Source organism: Schistocerca serialis, chromosome 2 (genome assembly GCF_023864345.2).
Source record: "Schistocerca serialis cubense isolate TAMUIC-IGC-003099 chromosome 2, iqSchSeri2.2, whole genome shotgun sequence".
Lineage (NCBI taxonomy): Eukaryota > Metazoa > Arthropoda > Insecta > Orthoptera > Acrididae > Schistocerca > Schistocerca serialis.
Genome location: NC_064639.1, coordinates 428545459 through 428560350, shown reverse-complemented (window position 1 = coordinate 428560350; position 14892 = coordinate 428545459). Strand labels below are relative to the sequence as shown.

Below are 14892 nucleotides of genomic sequence, written 5' to 3'. Positions count from 1 at the left end.
CCTCGCCAAGAAAATCATTTTGATATTGACATTTGTTACTTCAAAACAACACTTTTAAGTATGAGGCAAGCTTTTCTCAACAACTTTTTGGGATTCAGAAACAGCAAAGCGACATTAGCCTTTGTTAAGAAAAATCTGTTGATGCTACTGTAACAGAATTAAATTTTTCTACCTTTAATTTTGACATTTGAAATTTTAAATTGTACGCGTAACTGATGGATTAAAAAAAAAAAAAAAAAAAGAATTGTGAAGCTAGAAATTTGAACGTCTTTGTGCTGATGCAGAAACAATAGCACTCCGTCTTCAGGCCACGACTGGCCTACCAGAACCATCCGACCGCAGTGTCATCCTCGGTGGAGGATGCGGATAGGAGGGGCGTGGGGTCAGCACACCGCTCTCTCGGTCGTTATGATGGTATTCTTGACCGAAGCCGCTAGTATTCGGTCGAGTAGCTCCTCAATTGGCATCACGAGGCTGAGTGCACCCCGAAAAATGGCAACAACGCATGGCGGCCTGGATGGTCACCCATCCAAGTGCCGACCACGGCCGACAGCGCTTAACTTCGGTGATCTAACGGGAACCGGTGTATCCACTGCGGCAAGGCCGTTGCCTGCAGAACCAATAAAGAACAACAAATCCGAAGTTAGTACACAGCGCAAGGGGTCTGCTTTGAAAGACCTGGAGAAGGAAGATGTGTGACAAAAAACTAGCGTTTGCTTTTCTTTCCTCATTCGGATCTACATGTTCATGCGAACTATCATTTTCAATCACAAATCTTGTCAAGAGTAAAATGGGAGGTCATCTTATTGATAAGGAATCGTGAGCACAATTAAAACCAACAATATTCAGTTTGCCTTACCCAAACTTTCCAAGGCCACTGTTCACATTGGTATCTGTCAGTATTGTAATGATTTAATTTTATGGATACCTTACTAATTAATTTTATCAGTAAAATATAATATTGTTACTAAGTAGGATATCAAGTTTTATTCGACGTACCTACAATTTAAACGCAAAACTGTAATTAAACTTTATTAGCTTAATTTTAGGGGTCGTTGTGAAGTGAAAGAAGTTCTAATGTTGAGTACTGAGAAAGTTACGTTGCTATGGTCTGGACATAGAAGATGAATAAAGGGGAAGCAATTATACGAGACGAGCGTCGATGTAAGAGTGGGAAGGTGTCTACATCAGCAAACATACCTCAGTCAGACTGAAGCTGCCTTTAGCACACTCCAAATTAGGAGTACAACGGTGTACCTGCCTATATAGCTTAAGTTCATAAAGTTTGGCTCTCAAAAGAAACTTAATTCTTTGTACGACTGATATTTGGCTCTGTTGACTAACGAGTTTCTCGGCCACTGATTTGAACCAATTTAGACTACTAAATCCTGGTCTTAATGTCATATGCCCTGTTATTTTTAGATGAGTGCACCAATTTACATTCTTATAGTATAAAATAAGTAGCCAGATTAGATTAAATACGCTGCTCAGATTCCGTAGGCCATAGCGCTAAAGTTCCTTTAACAGGTCCTAAGTGTGGTTATTATAAAAGATACGTAAGCGTAGTTGGTATACCCCTTTCTCGAACAGATTTCTCTCACCATGCTTTTGAATTAAGAAAACTTTTGTTTGGCGTGATGAGATATCCCAAAATTCACCATCTTATGATGTTAGTGGACTGAAAGTAAGTATAATGTACAGGCTTGTGATATCCAGAGCGCGCAATTCTCGTACCGACCTCATAAAAATTCTCATATTTTACCAAAAATTCTTGTAAGGTTCGAAAAATGTGTTCATGGTGTATTACAGACTACATGTACTGCCTAAAGAAACTTATTTACAAGATAAATAGAACAAAAATACAAGATTCCGTACGTGTGATTTAATTTCGTAGTCCACTTCTTCTTCTCCCGTTTTATACAGAGTAACCGAAATTATTTTCTGGTGCATTTCCTGTGTTGGTTGGAGGGTCACACTTGTGTCGTTTCTGGGACCTCTTTAATACATTCTGAGGCAAGAAGTACTCCATTCAATGGGTTGGTTTGCAGTCGGTTTCTGATATTACTTTTCACAAGGTCTACCTGGAATTTAACATAAAATGTTAATAACCTAAGAAGCATGGGCACGTGTTATTAATCAATTTATGAGTTTTAATCCTTTACATACCTTGGAAAAAACTCTTTTGCAGTCAGCATTTGAATGAGGTAAACTCAAAACTGAGAGGACGAAATCGCTCAGTTTCTTGAATTCTTCACTTGTATGATCACGTTTTATCCGGTGATTGCTCCTTTTGGAGTGAGTGTGGGAGACGAGCCAAAATCAGGGGGAGACGCCTCTATTGGTTGTCTGTAGTTTGTGCTAAATCAACAGTGCGGGAGGAATAATACGTGGCAATAGTTCTTACAAGGGCATAAGCGAAGATGTTATATCTCTGAAATTTGGTAACAGTGCATTTTTAGGACTCAGAACTGCTAGTTTGGATAGCACTTTACCATCCGTATCATATCTTGCTTTGATCTGGCACGAAGCTATCTCTAACATTTGAGAATTAATAGTACTCATTAGGTGTGCCAGATATAAATATACAAATATATAAAAAAGACGAAACAATAAAAATATAAAGTCACATATGAGCAGCTTTTATACCCGCAAAGATCATGTTATTCATACCTACCCGAAAGGAGAAACATTCCATTGCAACTAAACAAAATTCTTGGGATATTTTTGCTTGAAATGCATTGGAAGATAAAAATGAACTTACCTCCTTTTCTATAACCTCTAGATAAAATAAAGATACAGTCTACTCACCACAAAAAGTTCTATATCGGTGATAAAAATCCCTAAGAAGGTGTTGGTGATTCTTTATTGCAGGTACCCCAACGCTCTTCAGAATTTTTACACCTCAGTACAGCTGTGAATCATCCGGATGATGAGCTGCATTTTTTGGGTCAACATCGTTCGGATTTCTTCCCACGACATAAGAACGTTTCATGAAATACACAAGTATTTCTCTATAGAGAGTTCTAATCATGTCATGAAGGTTAACCAAACTACTGTTGTAGACTGGAAAAATTTGTTGAAAGTAGTAAATTTTGGTAGAATTCTCTCTAAGAACATATAGGCATCGCGTAAATAGTTAAAAACTTGTTCATCACTTATAACTCGCTCTGAAAGCGATTTTTGTTTAAAAAACAGCATTAGAGCATCCCATTTTGCAACACTTTTTTAACAACCGACATCATTGTAGCCAACATGTCTACGAAGGATGAAGCAATTCATGTGGTTCCTAGTTTAAAACACTTGGAAAGAAGCATTATGTTTAGCCGATTTCCACTCGATATGACGTAAAATAAAATGTATGGGATACAAAATGCTGCAATATCTGAAATTCGTTGAACTCCGCCTGTCTCTTGGCGCTAATTTGAAAAACCGTAAATATTCCGCGCGAGGTATTCACAAGCCCTTGGAAGGTTTCTGCGCGCCTTGCTTGCGCGTATATGCGCCGATTGATAAAGCAGTTCATTGCAAAAATTCCCAGGCAAGTATCTTGGAATATGCTTTTCACCGAATTATGAACTTGCCAACATCGTATGGCAACTATATGCTGCAAATCAAATAACATTTCCAAATCAAATGTTTGGCTGTTGGAACATTTATACTAGACCATTGTAGAGATTCTCTGCAGTAGAAGTTTTCTCAATATTTACGTCTGCATCATTGTAAACTTCAAATTTTGTATTTGTGAGTATTCATATAACTCCCACAGCTTACTTTCAGTACAACCAGTAAACGGAAAATTGACACAAAATTAAAGCTTAGGAGAAACTTTTATTCTGGAATTTAGTTGATCAATATTTCAAGAAGAGTTCTTATTATTACCCACCCGAATATCTGTCATAAAAACGGACCATTGCACAGTAATGTTCTGCAGTTCGGACATTGGTGGACTCGTCCGCCATTATGCCAAATTTGGCATTCTATAGCATTTTCACCCTCACTTCTGCGTGTGCCACTTTAATCAGATTAGAAACTATGGCCCATGCTTTGTGCCGTTAAGAGTCGTGACCCGTGCAATAACCGAATCTGGAAACGTTTCTTTCAAGAAATAGGATAAATGATCAGCTGCTAAAAACACCAAATTATGTTCTGCTAAGAATGCTGATAATTTAATTTCAGCAATAGCAACCTTCCCCTTAAATGGTTGCGCGTTTGAGACAAACTGAGAAACTGAAGGTTGTTGTGCAGCAACAAACTACACCAAGTTGAGGTACTTCTTACTTTCTGAATGGCTTTTAATGTTCTGAAGTTCAGAAACCAAACTTGCATCCCGCTCTGTACGGATCATATCGCGCATCAGCCAATTACGGAATTCTTGAGTATTTCGCCGTTTTTCTCGAAATTTTTGCAATTTATGCACAGGACGTTCAGTTTCAGAGATTTGCCTCTCTTTAGCCTTTTATTCCGGCGTGCGCGACCGCGAGGTGCTTCTGTTTTCTTCTAACTCACTGTCACTTCCCATTTTTGCATATATCTCAGCAATAAGCAACGAAATGAAGCAAGCACTTCTTTTGTAGTAATTGGACAGTAAATGAAAGCAGCTGAGTGTACTGTGACTGCGAAACACTTGTTAAGAGTAGCGTTTGTTGGAGTCCAAACCATGCATCATGATGCAATGTCATTATAAAGTTATTATTATTATGACAGTTGTTTATATTTAACAATTCCACTAGGGACATTCGGGTATTGCAGGGCAAATTACTGTTAATTGTTTTCCAATTACATGAGAGTATCGTCTGAAAACATTTTAGCGCCTTGAAATTCAGGTGGTCGCTCTATTTCGGAAACTGAGTTCAAAATGTTATACAAAACAAAAGTGATTCGTTATTGTTAGCGTTTTCTAATTTTTTCTAGGGTCAGGCTTTGAAGCTTCATTCTAGACTTTGATTGTTAAGCCGGGATTGGCGGCTAGGCGGTGAGTCTCTCTGGCTGAAGCTGATGAGAGGGACCGTATTGTCCTTAATCATGCCCATTTCATTAAATATAATTATTTCTCCAACGAATGTGTATAATGTATATTTGGTAAGAACTTGGGCAAAACTCTCGTATGTTTGGGTACGATATTCGCTTTTTCCTCGTACCTCGTACAAACGATGAAATTCTCATATGCCTACGAGGATTCTCTAGAAATCACAACGCAGATATCTCCAGATATCACCTATATCTGGCAACATCCGCATTGTTGTGGCACGTCGGCAGTTCACTGGTATGTTCCTCCCAACTAAATCTTTTGTCGAGTTGCAATTCGCGTTCTCTGTCAATCTCCTCTGTGTACATGTCATATTTGATACATATGTTTTGTGAAATTCTCTTGCACAATTTTGCATATTGTATTGTGACTTTTTAAATTGGCAAGAAATCATTTATTAATGTGCATTACCAGCTCTTTCTAAAATTATATTTGATTTACTGTTCACTGCTGCCTCTGTCACTCTCGAATAAAACAAATTTCACGTCTGCGGACGGTGCTGTTGAAGAAGCATTAATACACAGGAAAGTTTAAGGGCCCTTACATGGAACGTTATGAGGCACACCCACGTAATTTTTTCCCATCCTGATGACGACTGATACTTAGTCTCCCGCTAGATACATGCAAATTGAATTATTTCACAGACATTTCTGAGACACAATAATAATCTAATTTATTTGCTTCAAAGGATGTTCTGATTTACGCAGTCAAATGCATTCAACAAATCATAGGATTTGGTGGTAGGCTATAATTTATAGTCTAATGGACTAAGAATATCATCACTGTGTAAACAGCCTTCTCAGCATAAAATTTCAAATTGTGATTTCGAAGCATATTACTTAACGTTAGGTGATTAAGGAGCCACTCATACATTTACTTTTCCAAAAATTGTGACAATTCTGTTAAAAGTGAATTCGGTGGAAGTTTGGTGGTATTTCTTTATACTCGTTCTTATACAACAGCTGAACTTAAGCATAATTCAGTCACGAAATATCCCGTTGGCAAGTGGTTAGTTACGAAAATAACTTAAGAGGTTACTAAAATCTTGAGAAAGCTCTTCATTTAACTTCGTCGATAGTTCATGATAACTACTAGAGTTGTTTGATTTTAAATATTTTAAGGCCGTCATTACTTCTTCTGAGTGACAGTCATGTTCGTGTTAATGATGTTATCTTGTAAAGGCTGGTCTTGTAATGAGTCTCAGGTATTCCAGGACAGAATTTACTGACCACTGTCAAATCTGTCTTGTTCATTGCCGGTGTGAAGTGCTGGCTTTGCTGTTAGCAAAATATCAGCTACCTTTAACCGTTTCAGACATGATTTTTTTCTGGAGGAAGGAAAATGTTTCTTTATTTCGTAATGCCCTTAGGTGATTTTGTAATGGTTTTAGGTGCTAGATTTAAACAAAAATATGTACCTGTTTTTAAAATGTGCTTTGTACACCTGGTTTCATTTTATGGGCTAAAAAACTAATTACTAAATATTCTTTATTGCAATAAAAAGAAAATGATCATTCAATAATAACCTTGCAAAATAACAGAATTTCACTACACAATGGAATATAGCGAACCAACCACGTCCATATATTCTGGTGGTCACGAGCTGCTGCGCTGTCCTATATTATATTCACTTGCTGATATTTTCATAGTAATGCCGAACAGTTGGCAGCACTTGCACATGATAAAAAGGTTGAACAAGCACGAATGTGAACCTCAGATTTACAATGGAGAAAAAACCCTTATATTGCAACTAATACACAGTAAAAGTTAAAATTCATGATTTTACCCACAAGGGCTACAAGCTATATATGCGCTCCCCTCTATGTCTAGTTGTACCAGTCTTTTTCATCACTATTTTCTGTTGTGCCTTTGTTTTGTTGTCTGGCATGACTAGGGTGACCAGACGTCCGGATTAATCCGGACATGTCCTGCTTTTTAGCTCTTTGTCCGGGGTCCGAACGGATTTTTACAGTGTCCGGCTTTTTCGTAAAGTTGAGCATAATACAGTTAAATTTACAATTCGTCCCGTTCTATTGCTCTTGTCTTCAAATACTTTATCTATTGGCACAGCCTTCGTGATAAACACGCACGAAGGTGGTGTTAGTAGGTGGCACCAGGATCGTCGACGTTATCGTTGATCTGCCTATAAGCGAATGCAGATATCGATTATTTAAAATTTTCGTTTCGTGTCTTCGCTTTGTAGTGGCTTGGCTTCCTGTAGTGCACGTGTGATTTGTGAGAGTAATTTTTAACCGAGTGAGTTACGTAAAATATTTGGCTATGCCTAAACGAAAGTGTACATTTTCTGATGTCCTTTCCTGTAAATATCCGGCTTTAAGAAAGGGAGAAATGAATTTGAAGCAGAATGTAAGATATGTGGAGCTGGTTCGTACGTCTCAGTGGCCAATAAAGGTAAGAAATAACTCGACAGATTAACTGTCATGGTTTTATTTCATTGTTTCATAGTCATTCAGTTTATTTGTATACGTAAGATTAAAGTGCTGTTTACACGTCGTCAGCTGCTGCTTGAATTGTAGATGTTGATAGCGGTGCGTCGAATGAAGGGAGGTAAATGGTCTTACGTTTTTCGCTTTGTAAACAATTCCGTGTTGTTGACATAACAAAACAATTGACGCCACACTGTCACCACAATCAATGTTTTTAATTTTTTTATATTGTTCATTTAACCACCACCTGACCATCAGTAACAATTAACTACTAGTTTTACCGGTAATTCCCAGCAGTCACGTGACTTGTCCAAAGCTGACCGGTTGTATCCTCATCTGCTGTTGACCCGTTTGATGTGTCCTCTTTTTTCTTCCTTTGTCCTCCTTTTTGAAGCTGTTTGCCCTTTTTAAACAATTGCATCTGGTCACCCTAGGCATGACTATCCTTTTCTCATAATGCATTTGCTTCAAAGTGTGGATTACTTTCTTCTCATGTAATGGCTCAGCTTATGCAAAATTTTTACCAGACATGTGCGCGATGTTGTTCCTCGTATAGGGTTGCCAACCGTCCCGATACATCGGGAGCGTCACCGTTATGGGTCTTCTTCCTCCGACATCCCGCCAACAACCAATTTTGTCCCGATTTTTCGAAGTACTGTTACGAGCTTGGCTCAGGTACGAAAGTAACACCATCTGTTAGCGCAACACGTAAATGCAGCCTCAGTTAGTTTTATGTATGTCAACAATTCTATGTTGACAAAGTCGTCTCACAGACAGGTTGCATGTTGCATATCGACGATGTAAGCAGTTTCTAGATCTAGCGCTGTCATTTGAGAAAATGCCAAGACTTCTCCAGTAGTAGGAGGCGGGACGCAACGCATCCTCACTCTAAAGTCGCCGCAAAGCTTTCTCCAGCCAGGACCAAAGCTACTGCGATTGTTAAAAATATAATTGCGCTTCACCTCCTGTCTGAATGCATAAAACAATTGCAAGAAGTTTAGTTTTACGACGTGCGCACCGACTCGTCGAACCACAAGGCTGAAAAGATGTTTCCTTTAGTTGTTCAGTACTTTACTGAAACTGAAGGAATCCTACAGAAGCTGGTGAAGTTTGAATAGCTGAATAACGAAAGCTGTTGAAGTTTGAATCGCTGAATAATGAAACATCGGAGACAACTGCAAAGTTCTGTCTAGACACTTTAAGACAACTGCAAATTCCGTAAGATAAGTTAATGGCTTTTCGTGGAGACAATACCAACTTCGGAGGGCTTCATCGACACCGCCAGCGGTATGTTTTCCACCAGATTAAAGAACTAGAAGAAGCGTAGAAGGAATTGAATGCCTTGCCCATATTCTCCAAAATATTATCTCAAGCACTACTGGACATTGAAATAATCATCATGAAAATATTTAATTATTTTTCAAGAGGGCAAGGGCAGAGAAACTGAAAGTGTTCTGCTTATACGTTGATGCAAATCATCAGACTCTATCTCACTCAAAAACAATATGTCTGTCGTTAATTTTTTGACCCCGAAAACAGGCCAATATATTAATCGACACTCAACGATGTCTCAATGAAAGGAAGACTGCCAATTTGAACAAATTAACTAATCCGAACCCTAACCAAGAAATAGTTAATTTGTTTCGAAATTTGAGGAAGAGACAATGGCTTTCTATACCATAGCATATGATTACTTAGAGAAATGGGCTATTTATTTTAAAAAGTATTGGTACACTATCTGAAACCCCAGATTGGTTGAAGATTGAAAACACTACTATACACCTGACTAAAAATGACGTGAAGATTTCAGGGGACAATTATTTTCAGGAATATATGTGTATGGAAACCTTTTTAGACACTAAGCGTGACTCGTCAGAATGGAAGTCGAAACACTGTGGAAGAAAGGTGGACTTACTTTCTTAAGGTAACCGAAAATCCTGAACGCAAATGTCAACTGCTAAAATTGTGCGAGTGTTTGTTTTCTATTCCCGTACACAACGCTACTGTGGAAATAATATTTTCGCTTATGTCGGCCCAGTAGACTGATGGAAGAAATCGACTTCTGCTAGGAACTGTGGAAATAACCTTACAGTCCCAGTTTAACTACAAGCTGACATGCATGGAGTTTTACAAATAAGTAAATGGGAAAAAAGACTTGCTGAAAAAGGTGAAATCTTCCATAAACTATGGTTTATCAATTACTTCCGCAGCAACAAGTTCCATGTAATTGTGTTCTATATAAAAGGTAATCACACTAAATAAATTTTTTACTTCATTTCTACACGTCCATCTAATTGTTCCCCGATGAGGTCCTAGCTGGATATGGCAACCCTGCCCTCGTGACAAATAGTAAATTGTGATGTTTGATTTCGCAAGTCTATCTTGAGCACTGCAGTGGGAGCAGCAACTGTCCATTTAATTCTCATTCATGATACACTCTCTTGAAGTTACACATGTCTTCATTGATGACAACATACTGCATTTTGCTTGATCTGAAATCCGTGCTGGATTATGCTGATTATATGCTGTTGACATTTTTGAGCTCAGATTATGACATTTTCAGGTTCTCATCCGTGCCAATTTTTTCACAAACGGCGCCATTTTTAACAAATTCCTGTCCCATTTTGGAGATGACTAAACGTGAAAAATTTATTTTCGTATTGCGGGCTATTTGTTTTTATTTTTAAATTAAACATCTGGCCTCATATGATGTTATCTTTCATGATAATATATGAATTCCCTTTAAGTTACCACGGTTATTACTTGAATTTGAAGAATATTAACATTCCACTTCATTACTATAGATCTTTCTGAAAACTCTTGGGGGTTGCAATGCCATCAATGATGTGATGTGTTGGGATCCAGGTATTCAGTTGCAATGACAGTAATGTTTTTTGTTAAAATTATATTGTCTGACAAAAAAATGAAACATCCAGAAGATGTTGTCGGATGTCAGTGTAACTTTGTGCTGATCATTGTCAGGTATGTAAATGATTAGTTTCCATTTCCTGTAAAGGCGGAATGGCCACCTGAGTGCAGCACTGTTGTTATCAAGCCTGTAGGATATTCGACCTGCATGAACAACATCACATGTTGAGCTATACGGAGAAGCCATGTGCCCAAGAAGGACAATGAAATAAAGAAAATACAGCAGTTTGGACGGAGTCTCATTGTAGGTCTCCATTTGGCTGGCTGGTCAAATTGTGCAATATCCAAAGGTTTCGGGCATCTGGATGTGACACTGGCCTGATGTTGAACATCATGGGAATATGAGGGCAGACACAGTCGTCATCAAGATTCTGATTGATCACACAGTAAGGGAGGAAAACCATATCATGCACCGAGCACATTGAACCCCCTTCGCTCGCCATCCAAGTACAAGTAATAAACTCCCAGCAACAATCCATGTCATCCTGCACCATTGGTCGGAGGCTAGCAACTGCTGGACTAGGGAATTACTGGTCCACATGTAGCCTGCCGCTAAAACCACAATGCAAATTGCTACATTTGGAGTGGTACCGTGTGCAGGAAGAATGGACTGTTGATAAATGGTGTCACATTGTTTTCAGCAATGACTCGAGTTTCTGCCTTGCCCTGAACAGCCACCATCAGTCAGCATGATGGCAACTTGGGAAGAGGTCCCATTCTTTCATTGTTTTAGCACAGCTGTGTTACTCCTGGTGTCATGTTGTAGAGATCATTTGTGATGTGCCCATAAGCTCTTGCATTGGGTATGACTTCAGGTTATAGTGATTGAGAGGACTCAGATGATACAATTTTACATCTGACATGCTGTATCCTCTTGTGTCACCTCTTCATGATACAGTATCCTGACACCATTTTTCAAAAGAACAATGCTCATCCACATGTGACATGTGTCTCTATAAATATCTGTGAGACACTGAGGTACTTGTGTGACCAGGAAGGTCTCCAGATCTATCTCCAATAAAAGATGTGTGGGACCACATCAGACATTAACTCTGTCCCAGTGCCAGTTTGTGGTGTAAAATCTGGCAATGGACTTAGGAGGAGGGGTAGGGGGGTTGATGTCATAACCCACATGAAGTCAAACAAATGTGAAGTTGCTCTTCAAAGTTGTTTTTTGAGACTTAAAACTGATAAGAACATATAGCCAAAACAGTGTCACACATGGAAAAAAAACTTGCAGTGCAAGAATCTTTCTTTGTATATCACTGTATGATGCACAGAGCCTTTCATCAATGGATTGAGTAAGCAGTACACAGCAGATGCCTCTTGCATTTTCAATAGAAGAAATATGGTATCCTATTTATAATATATGCGAAACTACTTGTTGGTAATTTGTAATGCAATGTGTCTGAGTTTGGCTCATAGCTTCTGTTACTTAGGCCTATACAAAAGAGCACTAAATATTGAGCACATGTTGGCTACAATGAACTGATAACAAAATTAAAATGAGATGAACTAGTAACAAAACAGGATTGACAAAGTGTCATTATGATGCACATTAAATATGAAGCTAATGTTTCCAACAATGAATGTACACCTTGAGCTGTGAGATCAGACTATTGTGAGAAGTTTTATTTCATATTCCCATCTGTTGGCTTTGCTATCTTACAAACGAATTTCCACCTTGCAATCTAATATGAATCTATGGTAAAGCGAAAGAGAGCTTGGAATCATTAAGATATTTTGGGTGGAAAACACTGTAGAAAACAAGTTCTGCTGATAGGTAGCAGTTGTGGGAGAGGTGGAGCCCAACAGTTTCGGGCTGCCAGGTCACAAGTTTTGTGACACAAGGTGCTAGTCTTAGTCAGTTACCTAACAGAAATCTTAGGACAGTTGTGTAAGGATTTCAACAGAGATGATCAATTGCTCACAGTTGAGGGATGTCTAAAGAAACTTGCTAACAAAAAAGAAGAAAGCCTCAAGGTAGATGTATCTTGGATTTGCTGTGCTGCAGAAAGTGATTATTGCAGGTGACAAAGTGAGAACCACTGTTATAATGACCAGGGAAAAGCCAGCAGATGTTGGTGTGAGAGGTACATATAATCTCTGACCTAGGCTCAGCTCCAGTCCATCACCAGAATGGAGGCTTCAACTTTCACAATGCCAGTATACAAATGCACCTAAATTTAGTGTTGTGGTAAATTCAGACTGACAACAGGAAATCAAATTAATGGAGACTCCCACTTCAACACTTAAGATTAGACAGAAACTGAAATCTACTTATTTCATCACAATATCAGGGAATATAAAATAAACTAAATGGACTGTCAGTTGCTAGTGAGTCCTCAGCAGTTGGAAAGAAATTTGTCATTTGTCTGTCTGAGTGCCATATAACCATAGCAATAGAAAACCTTAGAGTGACAATGAACTGTCGCATTTTCATAGATAACAAAGGAGAGGTCACTTTCACAAGAAACAGTAAATATATCAAATCTAAATGTATTCATCCTCATGGAGTTATTGTGATCATTACTTATGTCCAAATTCAGCCTACAGATCACTTTCCTTTATTTCCATTTGACCAGTTTTGGACTAGCTGCCCATCTCCAGACCTATTACAGCTGGTTCAAATTATAAATGATTTCAAATTCAAGTTAGCAAGCTTCAAGAGTTTTGGGAAATTAGTTGTAACATGAATGTACATAACCTACCATTTGTTATAGTTACAGATTTATAAAATTAAAAAACCTGATTGGTGCATCACCTACCTACAACACTGAGAAACACACTCTGTTTGTAGAGAATGGGCTGATGTAGTTCATAATAACTTCATCAATCACAATGCAAAATTTAATAGCATTAAAGAAGTTTAAAACAACTTTACAAAACCATTATGAAAAATTTGTAAAATATTTTGTAGAAGGATCGTAACGGGTGGGTAGTTCGTAGCACTCAAAAGTTGCCTGTATGGACCGAACATTAAAGATGTTGCTAAGTGTAGGAAATGAAACATTGATGAATAAGTTATTATTATTAAAAACTTTAAAACAGCTTTAAAAAGTCCCAAAAATATCTTCTTCCATTTGGCATTACATTTGAAGGATTTATAATATGAGCCAACTGTAATTATAAAATAATTTTTTGTAATAGATTTGAAGATGGACAGCTGGCCCAAAACCAGTTTTATGTAATTACGGAAAGCAAAATACAAAAATAAGTACTTTTGTGTAGCACGTGCTTTTGAGTTAACACTGAATTATACGGTTCTTGTTATGGTTACAGTGAACAGATACCCACAAGGTAACTGGGAAATTGTCATGAAAACATTTGAAGCCCTATTGTTCTGTATGTCAGGCAGAAAGATTTGTGGTGATTTTAATGTAGACATCTTAAAGGAATCTGACAGGAAAAATGATGAATAGATGCAATTAGCCACGTGCCTGCAGAAAATGGATTGGCGGATCACAAAGTACTGTTAATCACATTAAAAAAGTCAGCTATATGGACAATCCAGAAACCTTCAGAGAAAATGATGAGAGTAACCAATGATTTGGGAAGATTTTTGGAAAAGCTAAAAAAAAAGTTAAGTGAGGTCAAGTTTATGATGAACTTAATGCCACTTCATCATATTTACAAAGAAAGACTATCGTTAGAACAAAATAAGGAAATCTATTAAATAGCTAAAACAAGTGAGGAACCTGGAGTACTTTCATATTGTAAACATGGAGGTGTAATGCAACATTTTAATAAAAATAGTTAAAAATCCAGGAGTATGCACATTTTGCCAGACAATAAAATGAAATCTGTATAGAATATTTTAAAAGAGAGGCAGAGAAAGAAACCTTAGAAAATGACTCTATTTCTATTGAAGAGAATGGAAAAACTACAAAAGACAGTTCATGTGTAGCAATATTAAGAAATAAAACAATGGAAAATCTATAATGGAGTAGTGACAATATTATGAAAAGGATAGATTGCTGCTCACCATATAATGGACATGTTTAATCGCAGACAGGCACAACAAAAAGACTCCTAAACAAGTAAGCTTTTGGACAAAAGTGCCTGTGTGTGACTCAGTTTATCCACCACATGTTCAGATATTAATAAATCCTTTTTGAAAGTGGATGAAAGCATTGGTTCAAAAACTTCAGAATGAAAGCAGTGAACAAATATGGAGTAAAATTAATGAAATAAATAATTCACACACAAACCCATCTGAAACACAAAACGTAATTATCCTCCAAAGTAAAATTTATTGTGGAGTTGATAATGTGTCCAATAAAGGAATAAATGGTTCTTGCCATTTAATGTGTAACATTCTTGGTCATATTTTTAATACTTCATTAATTCAGGGTATTTCCCAGACAGATTAAAATATGCTATTGTTTGGCTTCTAATGAGGGAGATGATCCACATATCATCTGGCTAGTCTCACTTCTTATACCATTTTCCAAACTTTTTGAGGAGGCAGTGTAGACCTCCAGAATTGTCA

The 14892-nt window shown here is 37.7% G+C and overlaps 1 protein-coding gene and 1 pseudogene across 3 annotated transcripts in view; one reads left to right on the top strand and one right to left on the bottom strand.

The window, feature by feature from the left end:
• Positions 1–14892, top strand: part of LOC126457288 (organic cation transporter protein-like) — a 312321-nt gene that overhangs the window by 143282 nt on the left and 154147 nt on the right. The gene's annotated exons all lie outside the window — the stretch shown is intronic.
• On the bottom strand, positions 494–611 carry LOC126459613 (5S ribosomal RNA; annotated as a pseudogene).